Below are 24604 nucleotides of genomic sequence, written 5' to 3'. Positions count from 1 at the left end.
GAAAAAGTTTTACAAATTTTAATTAAACTTTTAGTTAGTAACTAAAAAAAATTAATTAAACTACGATTAAAACGTAACTTTTTTTTGTAATGTAACAATGGCCTTAACTAATTTTTTTTAGTTAACTAATAGTTTCTAACTTGTTAGTTAACTTTTGCCCATCACTATGCATTTTGCGTATTTTGTGCGCAAATGGACATGAAAATACGCGAGTATGGTTTATCATCTAAAAATACGCATTTCCCTTGCAAAAGCGAAAAAAAAAAAAAAACACTAAAAGTTGCAGATGTAGAATAATGCAGATGTAGATCAGTGCGCCTCTGCCTGAAAAATTTTGTTATTAGATGTAGGCCTACTACGAGATGGTTTTTTTTTTTTCGCGTGCTGACGCTCGAAGATTTCAAATATTTACTAAAGTGTGCTGATCTAAATAAAGCGGACTTCCTTCCAATGTGTCAATCTGTCAGTTTATTTCAAGTCTTCAAACTTATTGGGAAATTATTGACTGTGACTATAACGCCCTAAGAATGTTGAGTAAAAACACATAAGTTGACAGCATCAGAAAAAAAAAACTCTCTTAAAAAGAAAATTTAAAAATGTCAATAATGCCAAGGGAGAATAATCTACTTATTTTTGCTTTTTCTTTTCACAGCGTATCGGAGTAAGAAAACCTATAGATCTAGATCTTTAATTAAATTATTTAAATCTACATGACCATTCTTCTTCTTCTTCGTTCTCATTGCTATGTTGGAGCGTTCAGATGACTAGACCAATACATGAGATGAACTGCGCAGTGGTTTCCAAATCAGGTAGCACTCCATATTGTTTTCTTTGATTTCTTTCTATTGGCCCTTATCAGTTATTGGCCTTGGCTTACTTATGCTTATTTAGTTATTAGCTTAATAAATTAAATAAGTTAATTTAAGTTATTATTTAAATATTATTGGGGTGTTTTGGGGCCAGTACTTGTCTTATCGACTTATACTTATACTTAGAATCTATAGTCTATAGACTATACGGGCCTCTTGGTAAAGAGAGCAGTTTTGGAGAACGTGGTGACGGTGGTCGGCATTCTCTGGTGATACTCCACATGGATTTTTCTAGTTTTTCTCCATCTGGCCATTCGATGAGTATTCCAGCTCCTCCATTTGACTTTGTGGTGGCTTTATGGGATGAGCCATCCTTGTAAACTCTAATCCACTGATTGCTAGGATAATTGGTTTGTAGAAAGCAGTTTACTATTTCCTTGAGAGCTCTGGGCTCTGTTGGTCTGTAGTTAGATTTTCTTTTTATGTTTTCAATATGGTCCCTTATAGTAGGTAGAGGGCTTTCGTCTCAGGGTGGAGATTCATTATGGTGTATCGAGGATTCCAGAGTTATTTTTTCAATTTGGTGTTTCTTTTTTAGGTTTAGAGATTCCTGTATGTATGAAATTAGTCCTTTTGAGACGGTTTTTAGTGCGAGTTTTGTGGATTTTTGTTCTGAGTGGGTGCTCTCCAAGGTTTCCAATTTAGTGAATTGGGAAAGGATTTTTATTTCTCTTCTTTCATCCAGAGAGATCAGGGCAGCGGTTTCCTCCATACTGTCCACAGCTCTTATGGGTGTTATTTTGATTGCTCCTGTCATTATGTTTAGACCAATATTTTGAACCTTGTCTATTTTTCTTAGGTTGGTTTGGGCTGCTACATGATCATTCATGATGGGCCTTTAGATCTAATCTATTATAGTTGGTAATACATTATAACATGTAAATATGAATGTAAATCATATTGAATTATATTGTTACGAATCTCACTATCCAGGCTCTCTGCAAACTGCACCATACATTACCAACTTAAAGAACTTGACATCTCAGGGCTCCAAAGTAACGTAGCACTTTAATGTCAATAAATAACAATTGGCAACACGTACACTGTACAAATATCTCTCCGATAACACCATTCCGCCGTATCAACTCTTGCACTGGCCTCTCCGCCTCGTTCCGGGCTTGCACTGGGTTCAACAGTTCAGGACTGACTTCACACACTAGGCTCATTGTGTCGGACTCGATCGCAGACCAAGATCAAGACACCGTTCGTCTCAACTGTACTTGATAGTACTCCGCACTGAACCGTCGTAATGCTCCGTACAGAACAACACTGCTGAACTGTGCTGTAGTCGACCGTGTTCTGAACTCTTGTCGTGAACCTCCTTTCTGAGCCCTTTTTCTCGACCGTCTTGACTGCGACACCTCCGCTCTTATATAGGGTCCCTACTTGCCTTCTCGAACCGGACAGAACGCCGCTCGACGTTTCTAGGTGGTCAGATGACTACAACTCTCGTGACGCTCCTGAGCTCTGTTCATGACGGCGATCCTTCCCGAACCATCCTGTTGACACTCGACTCAGCTGACCGTCGTAACTCGTCACGGTTGACAGCTCGTTTAGCGATGGCCTGGGGCGATTTGCGCCGGCTGACTACACTCACACCACTACCCCTCTCTGTGCCACCAACACATTTAATTTATTGTAATTAATTATTAAAGCGTGTATGTTTTGTTATATTCTAAAATTTGCATAAAATTTGTATTCATAATTATGATAATTTAATATATTATTAATTAATAATAATTAGAATATATATATATAGGTCTAGTCATTCTAGAACTAAAATGATTAATCTAAAATTAATTTCATTCAAATGACTCTTTATCATCATATACAGTATAATTTACTATAATACAGGTAAAGATTATTCTAAATGATTCTTATTTATGTAGATCAAATATTATCTTATTATTTTTTTATATAATACAGATGTTACTTCAAAAAAGAAGATGATTGATTGATTGTCTAGACTGCAGGTCTAGTACTGTTAGAGTGTAAGTCCTAAGTGTTAGTTTTAAACACCACACAAGATCTGTCTTACTCTTCTTCCTGGTACTGTTCTCCTAGTCACAAGGCTTATTAAATTTTTAAAGCATGATTAATAATAAGAATGTAGTAAGACCTATTTATGACCAACTCAACTGTCTATTTCAAGATTGGCACAATTTTTTTATCTTTTTAAAAGTTTTAATTTTATTTTTATGTATTTTGTAATGACATAGCATATGCACTTTAGACTTTAGTACACATTGGTTGGCCTTTTAAATATTTTTTTTTTTAATTTTAGTTCTTATAAAATTTATATAGAGATCCCTTTTTTAGAACTTGAGCTTTAGAAATTTGTTGCAAAATTAAAACAGAAAAATTTTCATTTTTAATTAACAGTTGTTGCTTTTTTTTTTAAAACAGGAATATTAGTTTACTTGGTTGAACTTTGGTCTATGTCCATGATGGCAGACACGGATCTTGACACTACTATTGATATAAGTAATATCATAAAACATATGAAGAAAGAAATGAGAGGAACAGATTTGTTAACACAACCAAGTCAAGAACAAGACTTCAAAATATCAATGATAAAAATTGAGAAGATAGATGTTGATGAATCATACGCGAAGCAATCAGATACCTGTGCTCAAACTTCTAATATGAGCCTTGGACATCAGGTATTTATTTTTTTTATAATTTTTTTTAAAAAAAAAAATACAAGATTACTGTATCAAATATTTAAATTATAAAATTTTATGAATGCCTGAAATCACTGTGACGCTGGTGTAATTAAAATCAGTTAATTAATTGTTTATTTATTTATAAGGGCCCTGTTTGGTCCAGAGAGTTCTAACAGGGAACTATAGACCTGCACACAAGCAAGGTTTGGGAAACAGACACATAGGGGACATACAGGAATAATTGGGAGAATCACTTAAGTCTAAAAAGATAAAAGACATGAAAACATAGAAAAAGGGGGAGAAATAATTAAAAAAAAATAATAATAAAAAAATAATTTAAAAAAAACTTAAGTGATATATGTATATAAGTGTGAGAATAGAATTTTAACATGGACTGCTGATTGTATGAATATGAGTGCCCTATAAATTTAACATAGCTCTAGTGTTCCAGTGTCCAGTTGTTGTCCTCTCAGAGGTGGTTCCTTCTTCCGCAAGTGCTGTAGGCTGGTCAAGCCTGTTAGCCAGAGTCTAGTGTCGAAAGTTGTTCAGGCCAACTGAGGATTGTGGTTGAGACTTCAGTAGATAAAATCGGAGAAGCAAGAGAGATTAGCTGTCGAGAGAAGCAGCTATAGATGCTGAGTATCAATTTTATGTTTAGAGATCAATGTTCAAACTCATACTTGCCAATGTAGAGATTGCTTCCTCTAGTCACTGAGTTGAGAAGAGTTTTCTCCCTTGATCTGGTCAAGAGCCTAGGATCAAGGCTAGATTATACTTGGGGGTTTCTCTTATCACAGAGATAACAGGAACAGCAGGGATTCAGCCGAGTTTAATTCATTGATTAAGTTGCATGGCTAGATTGACCCAGGGACACACATAGGATGTAATCATCTTCTTTTTTGAAGTAACATCAGTATTTTATACAATTAAATAAATGGGTTTGAATAATACAGCATGTGAGATAAAATATAATAATATATAGTGACAAGCGACCAGGATGTCATTGTCTAGATAAAAGTCAAACATTATAATAAATGTATAGAGAGCCCATAATACATAGGTAGGTAGGTAGGTAAATAAAATAAGATAGATAGATAGGATAGGATAGATATAAATAGGTACAGAAAGATTAATCCATTGATTGAATTTATCTGAAGATTTTATAGGCTTTATCTAATTGACCTGTATATTTGCCCTGCAGAAATCTATTACAAATCAAGAATTAGGAATGACTCATTTTACAGAAACTAATAAGCTGATGTCCTTGGCTTCAAGACTTCTGGCTGTGTCAAAGAAGACAAACAATAGGCTTTATCCAGTACCTATCATTTTGCCAGATTTCAAATTAACTGATCAAACCCAGGGCTCAGAAGTCAGCCAGGTAAATAAATATTATTGTACTAATGCTTACTAGTGTGAAAGTCATATGCTGGGTGTTTCATATGAAAATGGCCATGAACATATGAAAATAACCCTAATTATTTAGTATTCAAATGGATAATTTAAAAAAATAAATTTAAATTTGTTTTAGCCCATCTCCAGTCTAAAATCTCAAGATATCTAGTTGAAAATTTAACAAAGAATCCCTAAATTGACAAAATCATAAAAATAATCCAAAATCATCTTAGGATTTATTTATTTTTTTTAAAGTATTTGGGTATTACAGGATAACTTTCTTTTATGATGTGTCATGAAATAAAAAGTTATAATTGGGCCTATTTTTTTAATTTTTTTTTTTTGTTTACCATATTAAAATTGACTATATAATAAACAGAGAATCTATGAATTAAGAGATTTGACTAGTTATGATGTTAAAGTATGAAGTCTCATACTTATGGTGTTAAAGTGTGTCTTCATAAGTTAATACTTGGAAAAATGTGTCTTTGTTCTTGCTTTTTATACAAATTTCTAAAAAAAAAATGTTTTTCTCCTTTTACTTTTCTTGAATCAAATATTCTTGGAGTTTTCACTTAAAGCTGAACATTTAAACTTGGCTTTGTACTCTTGTATTAAGAGAAATACTGATGTAACTCTTCACTCTTGAGTCTAGATTGATTGATTGACCATCTAAAATATTAGCCATGGTTGCTGGCAACACTTCTAAGGACTGGCATAGGATTGCAATTATTGGGAGGGAGGGGATTGTACATTTATGTTATGTTTACATAGTTATACCCCCCCCCATGTCAACATTTTTAGATTTATTTTTCTAATTAAAAAAAATAATAATAATATTATCATGATAATTAAAAATCTGATAAAGTTCTGCCCATATTAGGTTAATTGATAAATTATATTCTAGTTTGGCAAAGTATTTATATTTATTTATGATAGTTGATTTCTTTCTTTTCGGCTCTCTCTCTCTCTCAAATATTTACATAACCTTTACCTACTTCTTAGTCTGTTGAGCCATCAGTGCACCACACATGATCTGTCAATAATCTTTCTCCATTCCACTGTCTTTTGCCTTGGATAGAATCTCTTTAAACGACAGGCCCTTCCGTTCTTTTACGTTGTCTTCCTATCACTTTCTCTTTCTGCCTCTTCTTCTTTTTCCTGGTACTTTACCCTGACAGAAGTAATTTTTGTATTTGTTTTAACAGTTGGAGGTGATTATAAAAGAAAAAGAAATGACATCAGAAACTGGTGTATTCGATAGTAACGTGCAATATCAAATGGACCAAAACGATTCTAAAGAAACTTTTTCAGGAAAGGAAATTGAGATTTCTTCTAGTCATCAAACTAAACACAAACACCAATGTCAGAATGGCCTAAAAGAATTTGCTGAAATTTCAAATTTAAAAGCTCATCAAGATGTTCATGCTACCAAAGGACCATATAAATGTCAAAAATGTTTAAAAACATTTTCTAAACTTCAACATTTAAATGACCATCATGTGATTCATACTGGTGAGAAACCATTCAAATGTCAAGTATGTGATAAGACATTTGGTAGATCTTCAAGTTTCAGAAAACACAGAGCGATTCATTTTGGAGAAAAACATTATAAATGTCAAATATGTCTGAAAGAATTTTTGTGGTCTTCAGATCTAAAAGTTCACCAAAGGATTCACACTGGTGAAAAACCATTCAAATGTCAAATATGTCAAAAGACATTTACTACATCTTCAGCTCTCAAAAGACACCAAGTGATTCATTTTGGAGAAAAACATTTTAAATGTTAAATATGTCTAAAACAATTTTTCAGATCTTATGAACTAAAATGTCACAAAAGGGTTCATACTGGTGAAAAACCATTGAAACGTCAAATATGTCTAAAAGAATTTCACCTACCTGGAAATAGGAAACATCACCAATCTCTTCATACTGGTGAAACACCATTTCATTGTCAAATATGTCAACAAAAAAAATTTTTCTTATTCTTCAGATCTCAAAAAACACCAAAAGATTCATGCTGGGTGAAAATAGGACAAAAAAGTTTTGTTTTCTTTTTAAAAGATAAACAACAAGTGAAAAAACAAAAATACGGGTATGTCTTAAATCTGCACACTAAAAAATTACCAGCTGTAATATACTCGTGAAATACAATGTAAAAGTTGAATATCTAAAACAAACAAATATTAAGCTATTCATACAAGTACAAAGAGATTGTATAAATTTGTAATATGGTATTAAAAAAAATGCCAAATATGTTCTTAAAAAATTCTCCAACTTCCTATTTAAAGCTCACCATGTTATTATAAAACATTTAAATGTCATAACAGCACTTTTTAGTTTATACAATGGAAAAACATTTCAAATGTCAAATGAATTAAGAACTTTTTTTTTCTTTGTCTACAAAATTGAAAGCTCACCAACTATCTAATACTGTTGAAAAGCCATTTAAATGTTAAATATGTTTAAAAGATTCTTAACAGTCTAAAACATGAAAGCTCTCCAACTATTTTCTTATTCTTCAAGTTGTAAAGCTCTCCAACTATTTTCCAATTCTTCAAGTTGTAAAGCTCTCCAACTATTTTCTTATTCTTCAAGTTGTAAAGCTCTCCAACTATTTTCTTATTCTTCAAGTTGTAAAGCTCTCCAACTATTTTCCAATTCTTCAAGTTGTAAAGCTCTCCAACTATTTTCTTATTCTTCAAGTTGTAAAGCTCTCCAACTATTTTCTTATTCTTCAAGTTGTAAAGCTCTCCAACTATTTTCTTATTCTTCAAGTTGTAAAGCTCTCCAACTATTTTCTTATTCTTCAAGTTGTAAAGCTCTCCAACTATTTTCCAATTCTTCAAGTTGTAAAGCTCTCCAACTATTTTCTTATTCTTCAAGTTGTAAAGCTCTCCAACTATTTTCTTATTCTTCAAGTTGTAAAGCTCTCCAACTATTTTCTTTTTCTTCAAGTTGTAAAGCTCTCCAACTATTTTCTTATTCTTCAAGTTGTAAAGCTCTCCAACTATTTTCCAATTCTTCAAGTTGTAAAGCTCTCCAACTATTTTCTTATTCTTCAAGTTGTAAAGCTCTCCAACTATTTTCTTATTCTTCAAGTTGTAAAGCTCTCCATCTATTTTCTTATTCTTCAAGTTGTAAAGCTCTCCATCTATTTTCTTATTCTTCAAGTTGTAAAGCTCTCCAACTATTTTCTTATTCTTCAAGCTGTGAAGCTCATCTAACAGAAGAAATGGTGAAATGGAAATAAATGTCAGTTATATCTAAAAAAAATTATTTTAAATTCTAAAAGACTGGGGAAGACTGGTATTTTTTATTTCGGGATCTTTGGGCACCTCGGAGTCAACCCAGCTTTAATGGGTACCTGACATTAGCTGGGGAAAAGTAAAGGCAGTTGGTCATTGTGCTGGCCACATAACACCCTAGTGAACTGTTCGCCACAGAAACAGATGAACTGTACATCATCTGCCCTATAGATGACTTGTATATACTTATATTTTTGTATTTTGATATTGTTTAGTGCCTTATTATACTGGTACCTGGAATAAAAATAATAAATATTATTCATAACTGAATTTTACTAAATTCATAGATTTTTTTCACTTCAAAAAAAATATACAATGAATTTTAAGTCATGTATCTGGTTTGTTATTAAAATACACAATGAAAAAAGCTTGGATGATATATTGTACTAACTTCACCCATTGACTTTGTAGATTTACCTCTTTTATTGCAATTTACCATACCAGTACTCTTGTTTGATTATTCTACATAACTTAGTTTATAATTAGACCTAATTAATTTTTATTAGATTTGAACATGACCCTTGAATTCAAGTATCCCTGACAATTGCACTTCGCTGTAGAGAAATATTTGATTGGCTCCAATGTTGTTTTTTTTAAATTATTTATTATGAATAATTTAATTACCATAGAAATAAACCTCAGTCGTTGCCTTTTTTTAATGTTTTCTTTACTTAATTTTTCATTTGTAGACAATTTGACGCATGTTAGGACTTTGTAACTTGGTCCAAGCGGTAACTATATTGTAATGGTATATATGAGAATTTAAAATAGCTTTGTTTTATGCTTAGTAATCTTGGAACCTTGCTAGGGTAAGGCAGCCAGGAAATTATAATTTTAAGTTTGAGATCATTAGTGTGGTAGAGTTCCAAAGAAGACTTAAGGTTAAATGCCCCTGAAACTTGAATTGTTATAGAAGTCTAATCAAGTTTTTTTTTTTTTCTTCAATGTTAGACCAGATGTGACGCCTAGCATGAGCTTTTAAGTTTACTCCAGAGCATGAAAATATTTGGGTATTCTTTTAATAGTTCCTCTGTGTAGTTTTTCTGGTTTGCCCATAGTTTCAGTCTGTTTGCCCATAGTTTCAGTCTGGTTGCCCATAGTCTCAGTCTGGTTTGCCCATAGTTTCAGTCTGGTTGCCCATAGTTTCAGTCTGGTTTGCCGATAGTCTCAGTCTGGTTTGCCCATAGTCTCAGTCTGGTTGCCCATAGTTTCAGTCTGGTTTGCCCATAGTTTCAGTCTGGTTGCCCATAGTTTCAGTCTGGTTTGCCCATATCACCTGTCTATATTATGTTATCGTGTTAAGATAAACAGTTCCCTGCTTTTACAAAGCTTCTATCAACTCATTCTGTCTAGTATGTACAAATTTTTTACACATTTCTCCATCTTCCCATTCTTGGATCAAGTTGAAACTTTTCAGAATTATTTATTGTCGATGACAAATTTAACCAACAGACCATGGCAGTCTGTGAAGCCTTAAAAGTCATTGGCTCTCAACTCGGCGAGGGACATTTGAGGGCAACACAGATTGTTGTGGTCACTGACTCAAAATCTGTACTACAGGCTTTGCAAAGCCCCGGACCATGGCCCCCCAATATCAACACTGTCATCATGGCTTCACATAACATTAAAGAACGCTATGGCACCCCTGTAATAATGCAGTGGGTACCGAGTCACATAGGTGTGACTGGCAACACAATTGCAGACTCTTTGGCCCACCAGGGAGGGCAAATTCCACCCACTGAACAGGCTATAAGCTTTCGTCAAGCCCTGGCTATAATACAATAAACAGAAATGGAAAAGTGGTTTGAGTGCTGGGACAAGTCCCAAAAAGTGGAGTCTGGGAGCGCATGAGGCGCCCTGACCGCACTTCCCCGTGGTGGAGGCTGTCCAGGCCTGAGCAAGCTATTATAGCACAGTGCAGGACAGGCCATTGTCCTGTTGGCTCATATTTCTCGCGGCTATGGCCAAACTTTGATTCACGGTCCCCCCGCTGCCTGGAAGAAGAGGAAACCGTGCCTCATATTCTGTTTGACTGCCCCAGACTTCCTGATCTCCGTCTCAACAGGTCTGGGAAACCCAAAATTCTCGACCTGTTTGGCGACATTTATGCACTACTTAAGCCTCTCAAGTCCTCACTCAAATGGAGTTTGATGATGATGATGATGATGATTGGTAATTAATTTTTTTTTGTATCGAACAAAGGAAAGAACGGCACATCACAGATTAGTGCCCCTTACTACTTTGTGTAGTGAATTTAGTCGTCGATTAAAGATTTGAATCAAGCCGTTATTGATAACTATTAAAACGTCCGTTTTCATTAGCACCTTGCTGGCTTAGTGGTTACCTATCGACCTGTGTAGGCTTGAGTGAGTTCGAATTCTAGTACAACTTTTTTTTTAAATTGCTTTTAAAAAGTACCATACCGTGGTAACCTTTACCCAGATAACTTTTGGTTTTCTTCCCCCACCCCCTTTTCGGATCACATTGAGAAAGCTAAAAGCATGCAATTATTATTATTATTATTATTATTATTATTATAGCTTTTATATAGCGCTACTTTCATGCTTATAGCATGCTCAGAGCGCTTTTGGTCCAATCTCATTTGTGGACCAGTGGGGGGGGGGGGGGAGGGGTTATCTAGGAGTTGGTTTTGGAGTTGCTGCCTTTAGGTAGGTAAACGCAACTCTGCCCGAGTCGGGTGTCGAACCTCGAGCCCCCTTCTAGGTAGCCAAGACAAGACAAGTTCAAGCTCACTTAGCCTCTCGACCACGCTTCCCAAATTGCGCTAAATAAAAACAAATGGTAAAACAAAAAACATTTCTAATCGCACAGATTTGTTATTGTTAGTCAAGATCTTTTAACAAATTTAGTTACAAGCTTTGTTGTTTGTTTGTTTTTTTAAGTATTTTTTAAAAAGTATTTTTCTTGTTTTCTAATGGTATTATGTTAACGCCCATGTTGCTTTCTAATTGTGTAGGCTCTGTATTTGAGTGCTAGATGTGAAGATCACTTGTTTCGATGTAAAGATATCTTGAGGTTACTTTAAGATTGTGTTGATCAGACAATGCACTTCTGATATTGTGATTTTGTGAAGATTTCTATTTCAAACATTTACTAAAAACTCAAAACAAGATCTTCATGCCGTAGATGGAAATATGTGTTTATTCAAACAAAGAAGATCCTTCAACAATCAATACAAAGCTTTAATTCTGGAACTAGGAATCACTGGGATAAAAATGCTCAGAGTACAATACAATTATACAAGTTAACTATCTTCGTTCAAGCTCGTAATTAAAACTAGATATAATAATAGTTCTGGCTCTACAACTAAAAAAAAAAAACTACAACCTAATTCGACGAGAATTTTATCTACAACTGACGTAAACGGTGGTCAACGCGGAGAGGAAAAAAAATGAGCCCGCGACCCGTAAGCAGTTTGCAGCACACAGTGCTAAACCCTGGCAGAACTTGCGACGCCGCTGATCCCAAACTGTATCGGCGCTTGCCGTTCCTACGGATACACCAGACCCATGGAGAGGGACTAACTGATGTGTGCGAGAATTCGTTCCGACCATGGCATATGCCCAGACATCTCATTTCAATGAGATAATCCGATCACTTCGCGACTAAAAGAGGTTTTCTAAAGTTTGTATAACTGTATACACCATCTCGTATTTTCTCTCTCCCCCCCCCCCTCCACCAACGAGTGGCTCCTTTTTGCCCTTTTTTTGTCAGCTCTAATTTCCATAGCAACTGCTCAAAAGTAAAGTAGCAACTATACATAAAACACTGAACCATAATCTTCAAATACAAAAACAAAATCTAGTAAAATACTCTGAAAGACACAAAGATAAAGGCACATTCCTCGTCCCATATGCTAGGACAAATTTGTACAAATACTCCTTCTTCCCTAGTGCTGAGCATGGAATGGGTTGCCTGGGCTAGCCAGGAAAACCAGTGACTTGGCAGAATTTAAGTCATTGGTTTATATGCATGACTAAATGCAGAACGCGTAGGACGTAATCATCTTCTTTTTTGAAGTAACGCTTCAAAGACCAGCTTAGGCGTCAACTTTTCTTGGCTGACATAGAAGAGAGCACCTGGTTGCATGCGGCCTCAGAACGAGACAGCCGGAGGTCACTCACGAAGGCCGCGGGATACACATTTGAGACCAAAAGAAAATCTGCTGCCGAGGACAAACGCAGACGGCGAAAAGAAAATCTAAATCGACCACCTGTGGACAATGGTTATGCTTGCCCTCTAGGTCACAGCTGGAAGGGACTGCGCAGCCACGGGAAATACTGCATTCCTCACTAGTCTTCGGACTCGAAGACTAGCCTTATTATTATTATATCATTTTAGTCTTCTATTGAAATGGATTCCCGAACTATGTTCTGAGAGGCCTTATTAACTTGTATAGTGGGCCACTATCTCTAAAAAAAAAATAAATAATAAGCTAAGTTCCATTAAGGAAAAAGTTTGGGAAACACTGGATTAGAGGTTTGATATAGAATTAGCAGTCTAGATGTAAAGTTTCCCCAAAAAATAAATAAATAAAAATATAACTAGATCTATTTAATTTTGATATTGATCCAGATCTAAAAGTTGGCAATTATCGCAATCCATGCAATGCACTAATCTAGATAGATATAGATATCAGACTAGATCTAGTAATGGAGAGGTCCGGTACTGTTTTTTTTTCAAAATAAAGTCATCAAAGAAAGGTCTTTAATAATATATTTATTTAGATATGTAGAACGTAAACTAATACCCTAGAATTCTAGTATTTTTCGAGGTAGTTTCCGTATAAGCACTGCAATAACTGAATTAGTCTATTACTACTATTAGATTTAATCTAGAGATCTATATATTCTAAGTCTAAGACAGTCTAAGTGACGTCTAATTTCTAAAGATTAAAACTAAAAGACTAAAACTAAAGTCAGTAAAGACAGGTGTCGGCTTGAGTTCGACAGCTGACACTGTGACAGTCAGTGACAGTGACTAAGTAACTGAGTAACTCAACTGAGACTAACTGAGTAACTCACTAACGCCAGTAACGGTGACTACTCACAGACACTAGAGTAGTTAAGTCAATTTCACTATCACTATTATATAATTATATATAGTTTAACAGTTACTCAGTTAGCACTAGTAACTAGTCTTACTAGTTACTAGTGACACTGTGACTGACACTATGACTAAGTTTACTAAGTGACACTGACAGTGATATGCATGACTAAATGCATGACGCGTAGGACGTAATCATCTTCTTTTTTGAAGTAACGTCTGTATTATATAAGATAAGACAGTAAAGTCAGTATTCTAAATTAAGTAAATTCTAATTGAACTAAAGGCTCTGGCCCTGGCAGTCTAGCCTCTAGATACTCTACTCTAGAATGACTAGATTAAATTTTAGATTCTAGATCTATCACTACTATTACTATCACAGTATCAGTATTCTAGAAATACTAGAATCTCTAGAGTCAGTCTAGTACTAGTAGTCAAGCCTCTTTTAGTAAGTTAAGAGTCTAGAAGTAGAGTTAGAGTAGTTGTAGATCGAAATCTAGACATGGACATGAGTTGTGAGTAGATCTCTAAAATAATAATTTTATATTGAAATCTAGATGGTAGATCAGTAGGAAGACCTCTAGATCAGTAGGAAGACCTCTAGATCAGTAGGAAGACCTATGAGCTTGTAAACGTCAACATCAGTTTTGTCATGCAAGTATTAATTAGAGACATAGACTCAGCTATTGCTAGAATTGGTTTTCCTGACTGATTTAGGCGATGCAACACACTATGCACTAAAGTTGATCATCTAAAGGTACTAGGGAAGAAGGTTCGTCTGGTTCTGTGGTGTCATATGGCCAGCACAAATACCGACTTTTTCCCCAACTTATGTCAGGTACCCATTAGTGCTTGGTGGACTAAGAGGGGCCCTAAAGATCCCAAAGTTAAAAATGCCCGGTCTTCACCAGGATTCAAACTAGGGACCCCCACTTCAGAAGCAAAGCACTTTATCACCCAGCCTACCAAAATAGATTCTATTCAGTGCAAAAGACTCATACTTACTAATAGAAATGTAGAAAAACAGTTGACAAAAATGTGAATAAGAAATGTGTTTTTTTATCTTTGTGTCTCTTTGAAGTATTTATTAGTTTGTGTTTTTGTATTTCTTGTAAATGATTTTTCATGTATTATTGCTACTTTACTTTTTAGTGTTAGTATGAATAATTATTTATGATCAAATTCTGCTAAAAAAAAGTAATATAAAATCATTATTATAATATGTGAATGTGTTTTTTACAGGCATCAAAGATATTTTGTGTCATTTTTTTCGCATGCATATTTCACCCAGCATATTTATTTTTGGTATTATTGTAAAGTCGTGTTAAGAAGTTTTTAAAATTATTTTTAATTTTGCTTGATTCCTTTATTTTTTTTTAATATTTTTTTTTTAGAAATGTAGCTAAATTTAACAAAATTTAAAACATGAAGCTATAAATATTATTTAAATTTTAATTAAATTGTAATTTTTCCATAACTTTGTCACACATCAATTAATTATATTTTTTTTTCTCAGCAGAAATTTGTTACCAGTATATTTTGTAACATTTAAACCTATTAACTGGTCATCATGACTGATACTATGAATAACTTAACTCTTGAGCCGAGCAATGTTTTTAAACATGTGAAGGAGGAAATGGAAGAGACAGATTTATTAACACTACCATGTGAAGAACAAGACCTTAAAGTGTCAATGATAAAAAGTGAGAAGATGGATGAAGATGAATCTGACTTGTATACTCAGCAATCACAAAACTATAATCAAAATTCTAATGTTAAACAGGGACGTCAGGTATTCTATTTTAAATATTTTATAGATAAGAAGATAGTTGGCAGCTTCAGTTTTTTGTTTTTTTTCTGCATAACAAGAGGGTGGAATTAGATTATTAAGTTCTTTAAATTTTTTTAATGAGGAATATGTTTGATGACAGAAGGTACTGTTAGTTTAAAGAACTAAGCATATCATTAGATTAATAAAAAGTCAAAGAAAACTTTATATGTAGATATATCAGAGTGCATTAACTATAAGCTATCAATAAGAAATACATTTAAGACATATTGATCTGTAATCACATCAAGTGAAGGAATCATGAAAATAATGCTTTTAGCTTGCCTGAATATGGCCAGCATGACCATTCCATGTTTTTACATGCAGACCATGAAGGAGGACAAATAATCCCTTTCAACAATCATATTTTACAGACTGATATTAAATAACATCCATCCATCCCAGTGGCGCTACAGCCCATGGAGAGCTCTGGCCTGCTTTAACACATCCCTCCATTCAGATCTCTCTTGGGCCTTTCGTCTCCATGCCCTAACCCCAAGCTGCTTCAGATCTGCTTCTACATCATCTATCCATCGCATTCGGGGTCTGCCTTTGGGTCGCCTGCCTTTTGGTTTTTGCCTGTATACGATTTTCGCTCCTCTGTTGTCTGACATTCTTGCAAGGTGACCTGCCCAACGTAGTCTGTTCTTTTTTATTTCGGTCACTATTGGTGGGTCTTCATACAATTGGATATTAAATAACACGAATGCCAATCATATTTACAGACTGATATTAAATAACATGAATGCCAATCATATTTTACAGACTGATATTAAATAACATGAACTGCCAATCATATTTTACAGACTGATATTAAATAACATGAACTGCCAATCATATTGAACAGACTGCTATTAAATAATAACTGCCAAAGAAATCTTGTTTTTAAAAAATGTGAATGGATAAGTACAAGTGATGTGCAAAGGCCTACTCAGCTTTAAAAAAAAAGTGCTTGGTATTTGTTAAACCAAAAACATCCATTGCACTTAGAAGCATGTACTTTTAAAACAATTTTTTTCTTGCAGAATTTTGACTTACAACATTTAACTTTTTATATAAAATTTTAAAAAAGTATATACTAATACATATAGTAAAAGACATATTGCCAATACATATATTTGTTGAATAAATTGAATTTCATATAAATTGTAGAAATGTACTCCATATAAGAAATAAAACACCCTATGAAATGCCTAAGAAATGCTCTTAAAATGTTCTCTATTATGAAAAAAGTATTTATGATATATGAGTTTTATATTTTAAATGGCTTTTTATGTACCGGTATGTAGCGCAACTTTCATGCTTATAGCATGCTCAGTGTCCTATGGTTCAATCTCTTTTGTAGACCAGTTGGGGTAAAGAAAGTGCACCGGCATATGGGAGAATGCTGGCACTCAATAAACACAACTCTGATTTAGTTCGGATTTGAACTCAAACCCCCTTGATAGGTAGAGCAGTGGCTTTTTCTGCTTAGCCATTCATCACCAATAAATAAAAAAATATAGAAACAGATGAGCTTGACTTAACGATATGTCCACGCCTCAAGAATATGATAATGTAACTACAAAGTCTGTAATATATGAACGAGTAGGGAAACCAACAGAAAGGCTTTTTTTTAAATTCATGTCTAGACCATTCACTTCATCTATGTGGTTGTCAATCTTTTAGAAATAGCTTCTCTTATGTAACATTTTTGGTTCCCTTAAAAGATTTCATTGTTACAATGGGATATTTTAATTGAACATGCAGGGGTGTGATTGTGAGGCGAAGAACAATTTGCTTGATGGTAGGCTTATATCATACTGCTATTAGACCCATGAAAGAGTCACTTGATGTAGCCCGTGTGGGACAGCTAATAAAACTCTTGCAGTTATTCTTAACTCTTTCTCTCCGTAATTATTTACCACATTCTGGGGGAATCATCGTTGGTATCGTCAGTTAGGAGAGAAAGAGTTAAAATTTAGGATCAGAGGCACAACACAAGTTTGTTTTTTTTTAACTTTCTTAGTTTAATTTGTGTGAGCAGATTTCAAAGGATAAAAAAAATATGGTACTAAGTAATATTTCGTATTTATTAATCCAGAATACACACAATTCTGTTGACAAAATTTACATATTCAAAATTTTAATAGGAACTGTCACACAATCTCTGGCTGTACACTAATTAATGTATGTATAATGGTCAAATGGTAAGCTCTTTTTCCAAACAGAGGTTTCACAAGTCAAATCCTTGTGGTGATCGAGTTTCAACTTTGGCATTCCCTCAGACATCTACACAACTCTAATGCATATCAGTTGGGTAAAGTTAAGGTAGAGTGTCCTGGTGCTGGACTTAAGACATCCTAGTTAACTGCAAAAACAAATTTGGTCTGAAAGAAGACCATTTTCTTCTATATCAACATTTAATGCTCATTTTTCAACAAAAAGAAGACCAAATATAGAATTTGTGAAAAGCATGTTTTTGGAAGTATGAACTAGAAATAACTTGCCAAAATTGTGTGTATTTAGGAGGGAACTTACAATGCAGACTGGAAAACTGTTTTAAACAAGAAGAAAAAGTAAAAGCTTGTAAAATGTTTTACGTGTTTTTGAATGCTCCTTCAGATTCAAAGTTCTACCTAATCTACTTTCTAGTCCAATCCTCCCGCAGGACGACGCAGTTTGGTCGCTTTTGAGCCTGGGACCATCGAGACAACTGACAGTCCAGCGCGCATACCGCAAGACCAAGCTTGTCCCTATGGGAGTATCACATTTAAGATAAAGTAATGACTAGATGAATTCACTTGCTTAAAGTGTATGTCTATGAGAGAGAAATTATATTAGTCTAAAATTATGAGAAAAATTTAGTTACCTGATAGATACCATAATATACATATTGTAAAAAAACAAAAGTTATTTTATGAAGGTTATTTTTTTTGTTCAAAGGAAACTGTTATAAAGCAAGAGATGACTCATTTGACAGATAGTAATAAATCACCTGGTCACACCCATGGTTCAGAAGTCTCAGGGAGTCAGGTAAATAGATATATACTAAACAAACAAAAAGTAAAGCAGAGATTATAGTATGCAAATTATATGTTTTGTATGACATTAATTACTTAAATGTAGAAATACATATTTTTGTTCATCTGAGCATAAAATTTCTTTTTTCAAAGTTGTCTAAAAATATCTTTTAATTCTACACCTTATTTGTCCTATTACTCCATATATAAGATATGTGTTAAACCAAAAGTAACCATTACACCTAGAAACGTTTAGAAACATACTTTTAAATATTTTTTTTTCACCCATCGTCCTGTGAGAGATTTGAATTAGGATGTAATTATATTAAAAATACTGAAGGAACATCAAAAATATTTAAAACAAAACATTTTGTATTCATACACCATTTCCTTTCAGTCCATCTAGGTTGATTAATTGTAAGTAGTCCACTCCATGTTCCTATCTTTAAGGCAATACATTTGTAACATCTTTAAGACTTGTCTACTTTCCAAGTTAATAACATGGTGACATGTTTTTAATATATATTTTTTGTTAAGCTTATATGCTGCAGTTTTTTAAACAAATAAAACAGATTACAGAAAACCTCTTCAAATTTTTTTTTTATAAAGTCTGTTACAACCATAACTCAGTCCATAATAATAATAATAATAAGTCTTTGAGTCCGAATATTAGTGAGGAATGCAGTATTTCCCATGGCTGCGCAGTCCCAGCTGTGACCTACATATTTTGCCACATCCAGGGCAAGCATAACCATTGTCCGCAGTCCATATAGTAAAATTATAGGTTCTAAGTTAAGTTTATTATGTCCATGTAGCATATTGATTGATATTGTCAGCACTGAGTTCTGGTCAGCCTGGGTCTCCTGTTTACATTAGAGGAGAAGGGAAAAGAAAGGGGGGGGGGGCTATTAATGTTGTTGACTTTAAGATAGTTTTTATTTTGGATTGTTTTATTTGGTGAGATGTTTTTTTTTAATGTAATGTAACTCATAGTAGAACAGTGTTGTTGTTTTTTTCCTAGTCCAGGAAAGTTGGATTTTAGTTATAGAGTTGAAGTTTCGGCTCTAATTGTTGTTGTGTAGTTATTATTCAGTCTATGGGATATTGACCTGTTATATATTAATGGATACAGGAAATTTCATTTGCCAGAACTGTGCCTGTATTTTATTTATGTTTTGAATAAACCAGTTATATGTCAGTGAATCTGCATTCTGAATCTTCATTCTGTCTTTATATTCGTTGTCATGGTTATGTTCATGACTTGGTTACATTTGGTAGTCAGCAGTGAAATACACATACGTATATTAAGAAGAAAAGAACCTTGACAGATATTAACTCTAAAAGCCTAGAAAATTGGTTGGTTTGGCCTACTTACTCAACTTATTCTAAATTGTGTTTTGTTTAACATGTTTTGAATGTTCCTACAGATTTGAAGATTATTACATCCAAGCCCAAAATGCTCACAGGACAGAAGGCAGTGTTTGAACCCCAGACCATCGAACGACAGACCAGAATGCATACCACACAACCAGTTTGTTATCCTGTGAGACGTGAATAATTATAAATAATGTTTCTCCTTTTTTTTTTAAACAGGTGGAGATGATTAAGAGAGAAGAGGAAATTACTTCAGAAAAAAATATTCTCACTAAAGACATACAAGGAGAGGAGATCAAAACATCTCATCAAGCTGAAAACCAACATCAATGTCACATATGTCTTAAGAACTTTGCTAAACTTTCATATTTAAAAAAACATCAGTTAATTCATTCTGGTGAAAAACGATTTCAGTGTCAAGTATGTCTAAAAGAATTTTCTCAATCTTCACATTTAAAAACTCACCAATCGGTTCACACTGGTGAAAAACCATTTGATTGTCCAATATGTCTCAAAAAATTTGCTCAGCTTGCGGCACTGAAAATTCATCAAGTGGTTCATACTGGTGAAAAACCATTTAAATGTCAAATATGTTTAAAAGGATTTTCTCGGTTTGAGACGTTAAAAGAGCACCATTTGGTTCATACCGGTGAAAAACCATTTAAGTGTCTCATATGTCTAAAAGAATTTTCTCGTCTTACAAATTTGAGAGTTCACCAAAAGCTTCACACTGGTGAAAAGCCATTTAAATGTCTTATATGTCAAAAAGAATTTAATCAATCTACAAAATTAAAAAGTCACCTAAAGGTTCATACTGGTGAAAAGCCATTTCAATGTAAAATTTGTCTAAAAGAATTTTCTCACTCTTCAGGCTTAAAAACTCACCAGTTGGTTCACACTGGTGAAAAGCCATTTCAATGTCAAATATGTCTAAAAGAATTTTCTCAATCAGGACATTTAAAAACTCACCAAACGGTTCATACTGGTGAAAAGCCATATCGATGTCAAATATGTCTAAAAGAATTTTCTCAATCATCGACATTGAAAACTCACCAAGTTGTTCATTATGGTGAGAAACCATTTTAATGCTGAACATGTGTTAGAGATTTCCTTCAGTTAGATCTCTTAAGTTATTTCTGTTATTCTGAGGAATAAAAATTCATTAACGGACTAAAGGCATTTACTAGGTTACCGGTATTAATTTTTTTAAAGATACATGCTAGTTCTAATGGATGAATAAACCTTTTAAATATAAAATATTTTTTTTAATTCTCAATCTTTGACTTTGGAAATCACCATCTTGGAATACAAAGACTAAATCCGCAGCAGATGGAAAATGTTTTTTATCTCGCTGTCTTGCAAGATATTGCGGAAATACCTAAGATTTGTTTAGAAAATCTATTCTTAACAGTGGGAACTTAGCACCTGCTCAGCTATCGTCAGCATTCACGACCTTAACTATGTGGTGGCAAAACATGAATCCAAAGTTTTTGTAGCTATGGTCAAATGGTTGAATCAAGTCATGGAAAATGTTACATTGATAAAGGCAACCAGAATGTTAGTCTCTAATGATGTTATATGAGTACCTTGCTTTATGGGGGGGAACTCCTCAATACTGTGAAGAGGCGAAAGCTGACCTGGTTTGGTCATATTGTATGACGTGACTCACTATTAATGGTCATTCTTCAAGGTACAGTAATGGTCATTCAAAGAAAAGCTGGCTGGACAATGTATAAGGTGAAACAAACTCACAGCACTCCATGACAAAAGTCAAGAGACATGATGATAAGTTTGTCAACACGCATGCATCAAGGGCATAGATTGAACATCTTTCATAGCCATCTTAAAGACACATCATGAGTATTTTTCTTGAAAGATGATTCAAACCAAGAATTGTTGCCCTGATTGTCTGTGCATTAGAGGCATACATCTAAAAACCAGGGAAAGTCTTCAACACAACTCCACAAAGGTGTCTTTTTAAGCAGGACTTTAGTATCAAACAGCAGACTTGAACTGCTTACCAGTTCCCAATAAATCATCTCTCAACTCAACTGGAAGACATCCATGTACCGGTACGTATTTCACTCAGCCATATCATTTGTTTTGAGGCAAATATATATTTAGTCTATTTTTGTTTTCGTGAAATGTAAATCATCATCTTTCCTTTGTGTTCCTCGTGGAACATAGGACCTCGGTAAGAACACGCTACTCTCCACAGTCTCTTGCTAGAGTTTCCCAGCTCTTTCCTGTCCTCTCGGCTTCATCTAGTATACTTCGTCGCCACGTTCTTTTAGGTCTTCCTCTACGTCTTGTGCCCTGGGGGTTTCACTCTAAGGCCTGTCTAGCTCTATTTTTGGTATCTTTTCTTAGGGTGTGACCAATCCATCTCCACTTCCTCTCTAAGATCTGCACCTCTATATTTTTCTGTCCACTCATCTCCCACAGTTTGGTGTTTTCTATTTTGTCGTGTATTTTTAAGATATTTCTCAAATATCTGTTGATGAAGTTCTGTACTTTTTTTTTGTTGTTGCTTCAGTTGTTCTCTATGTTTCAGAACCATACAGTGTGTCACGGTGAATAAGATCTTGAAGGGGATCTTTAATAATCTTTGATGATGATGATTTTGACTATAACTGTCTCTTGTTAGTTGATCTTTGCTGAATTGTCAGGGGTGCTGATAACTTATAACCGTGATGCAGAGGATTCTATTGATGTGTATTTCTCTAAATCTAAATGCTATTTAGCATTTAATAAGTGAAGATCCTTTTAAATTCAAATACAGAAACTTTATTTCATAACTTGGAAACACAAAACATATAATACCGTAATTACAATGGTAAACAGTATCAAGTATGAAATATTCCAATTTACTACTATATTCTAACTCAAGAATAATCTACGTCTTTACTCTACTAGTTTTACATCTCGACTTATCTCTGCAAGATTTCATCCCCGACTGAAGATTTTAGATTCTATATTCCGCATTTTTGTTCTCCCCTCGTGTCTGTCGTCTAACTTCCAGGTGACTTATCCATTGAAAAAATACTTTGAACGGCAGATATCTTTCTTAAAAGATACATACACATTATGTAGGTCAGTGTGAGATATGTTACTGCGGAGGAGATTTCCAGGTTGGTTTTTTGTGTGTAAATTCTGATGTGCTAGATTTATACAACACTTAATGTCTTCATCTGTTCCCCCTGATACACTGACTACACTCCCAAGGTGGTCTATGGTCTGAGAATCCTGTTCTATGTCTCCAATTTGTTTGTTGTTTACTTTAAGTACTTTTTTTTTTTTTGTGGTTTATTTTGAGGCCTACTCTTTTTCCTACTTCACTTAAAGCTGTGACCTTTTCTTTGCATATCCTGTAGTCTGTGTGATAATAAGGCTATAACATCTGAGAATTCCAGATCTTCCAGCTTTTGTGTGAAAGTCCATTGGATTCCTTTCCCTGAATTAGAGTAGGCTTCTTTTGTGACCCAATCCAATACTTGAAGGAACAGAAGTGGTGAAAGAAGACATCCCTGTTTGACTCCTGTTGTGACTGGAAATTCCTCTGACAGCTTGCCACAGTGAGCTACTTGGCAGGTGAAACCATCATAAAGGTTTTTAATTATTGTTATTTATTTTACTTGGGATCCCGTAATGTCTCATTACTGTCCAGACATTACTGTTCTCGATTCTTTGTCGATACTATCAAGGGCTTTTTCAAAGTCAACAACTGTGGCATCAAGAGATGAAATGTAAATGCTTTTTAGTAATTAACTTGCCTAAATTATGATGAATTATTATTCTGGCTGATTGAATAAATAGCCATTCAATAGCTTCATTTTATGTAGTGTCTTTATGTTTAAAATTACTTGTTTTTAAATGAAAAATAATTGAATTAATTGTTTTTTTAAATAAAAAAATTAAATTACTTGTTTTTAAATCAAAAAAATTAAATTACTTGTTTTTAAATCAAAAAAATTAAATTACTTGTTTTTAAATCAAAAAAATTAAATTACTTGGTTTTAAATCAAAAAAATTAAATTACTTGGTTTTAAATCAAACATTTTTATTCTAGTGCATGCAATTCATAGATGTTCATGATTATGTGACACCAATAAAGAAAGCTCTGCCAGCTGCGGGGTAGTTTCTTTCTTTTTTTTTTTCTCTTGTTTTTAGGAAGTGCAGAAGAACCCTGCTAACAGCATGCTCAGTGCGCTGTGGTCCCATTTCTTTTGTGAACCAGTTTTGGGAGGGGGGGGGGGGTGTATCTAGGAGAAGGCTCAGCAAACACAGTTCTGCTTGGGTCAGGATTTGAACTCAAGCTCCTTGTTTGGTGGCCAAGCCGTAGCCCAACAGTTTTGGCCTCTCAGCCACATATCCCAGATATTATGCTAACGAGGGTGGCTCGAAACTAAAACTATAACTCTTCTGTTTTAAAGTCAAAAAAAATATCTAGATCAATTCTAACTTCAAAATAAAAGTTTGACTAAGCCAGCAATAAATTGTACAATTAATTTCTGTGATATCTTGTGTATCAATAGAATATTCTGTGTCCCAGTGGATATAAAACCTTGAGTAGATTTTGGCCTTGCTGTCATCAATGTCAAGACAATGACACTCTTTGTCTACTAACACATTCAGCAAACAATGTGTCAGATCTTGGAATAATACAATGCCTTCAGACAGTGGCGTAGCAAGGGTGGGCCCGGGTTCAAGAATATGTTGATGTACCCATCCCCTTCTCATATGACAAATATGTTGAGACATTCCAATGCTAGCTCACGAACCCAGCTGACATAATCATTTAAGACCATGGTTAAGTATTGTTTAGCACAGTGAAAATAATGGTGTCAACCATGATAGAGAAAAATGGCACAGATTGCATTGCCCAACGGGTCTATTATCTCGTTTTGAATCTGTGGGTCAAGGTAAAGCTCTTTTCCCTTAAGAATTTATGTACGGCTAAGAAATTGTCGTTGTTACTTGTATCATGGCTGCCTGGTCGTGCGGTTTGCGCGCTGGACTGTCGTTCGGATTTATCGAGGGTTCAAACCCTGCCCGCTCCCATCCCCCGTCGTCCTGCGGGAGGTTTGGACTAGGA

At 34.3% G+C, this 24604-nt stretch overlaps 1 pseudogene; it reads left to right on the top strand.

Moving 5' to 3' along the window:
- The first annotated feature begins 613 nt into the window (after nt 1-613).
- LOC106075451 (zinc finger protein 420-like) lies at nt 614-23640 on the top strand (annotated as a pseudogene).
- Nucleotides 23641-24604: the final 964 nt, after the last annotated feature.

This window comes from Biomphalaria glabrata, chromosome 9 (genome assembly GCF_947242115.1).
Source record: "Biomphalaria glabrata chromosome 9, xgBioGlab47.1, whole genome shotgun sequence".
In the NCBI taxonomy this organism is placed as follows: domain Eukaryota; kingdom Metazoa; phylum Mollusca; class Gastropoda; family Planorbidae; genus Biomphalaria; species Biomphalaria glabrata.
Note: the sequence above shows the minus strand (reverse complement) of the source record. Positions and strands in the feature narration are given on the sequence as shown.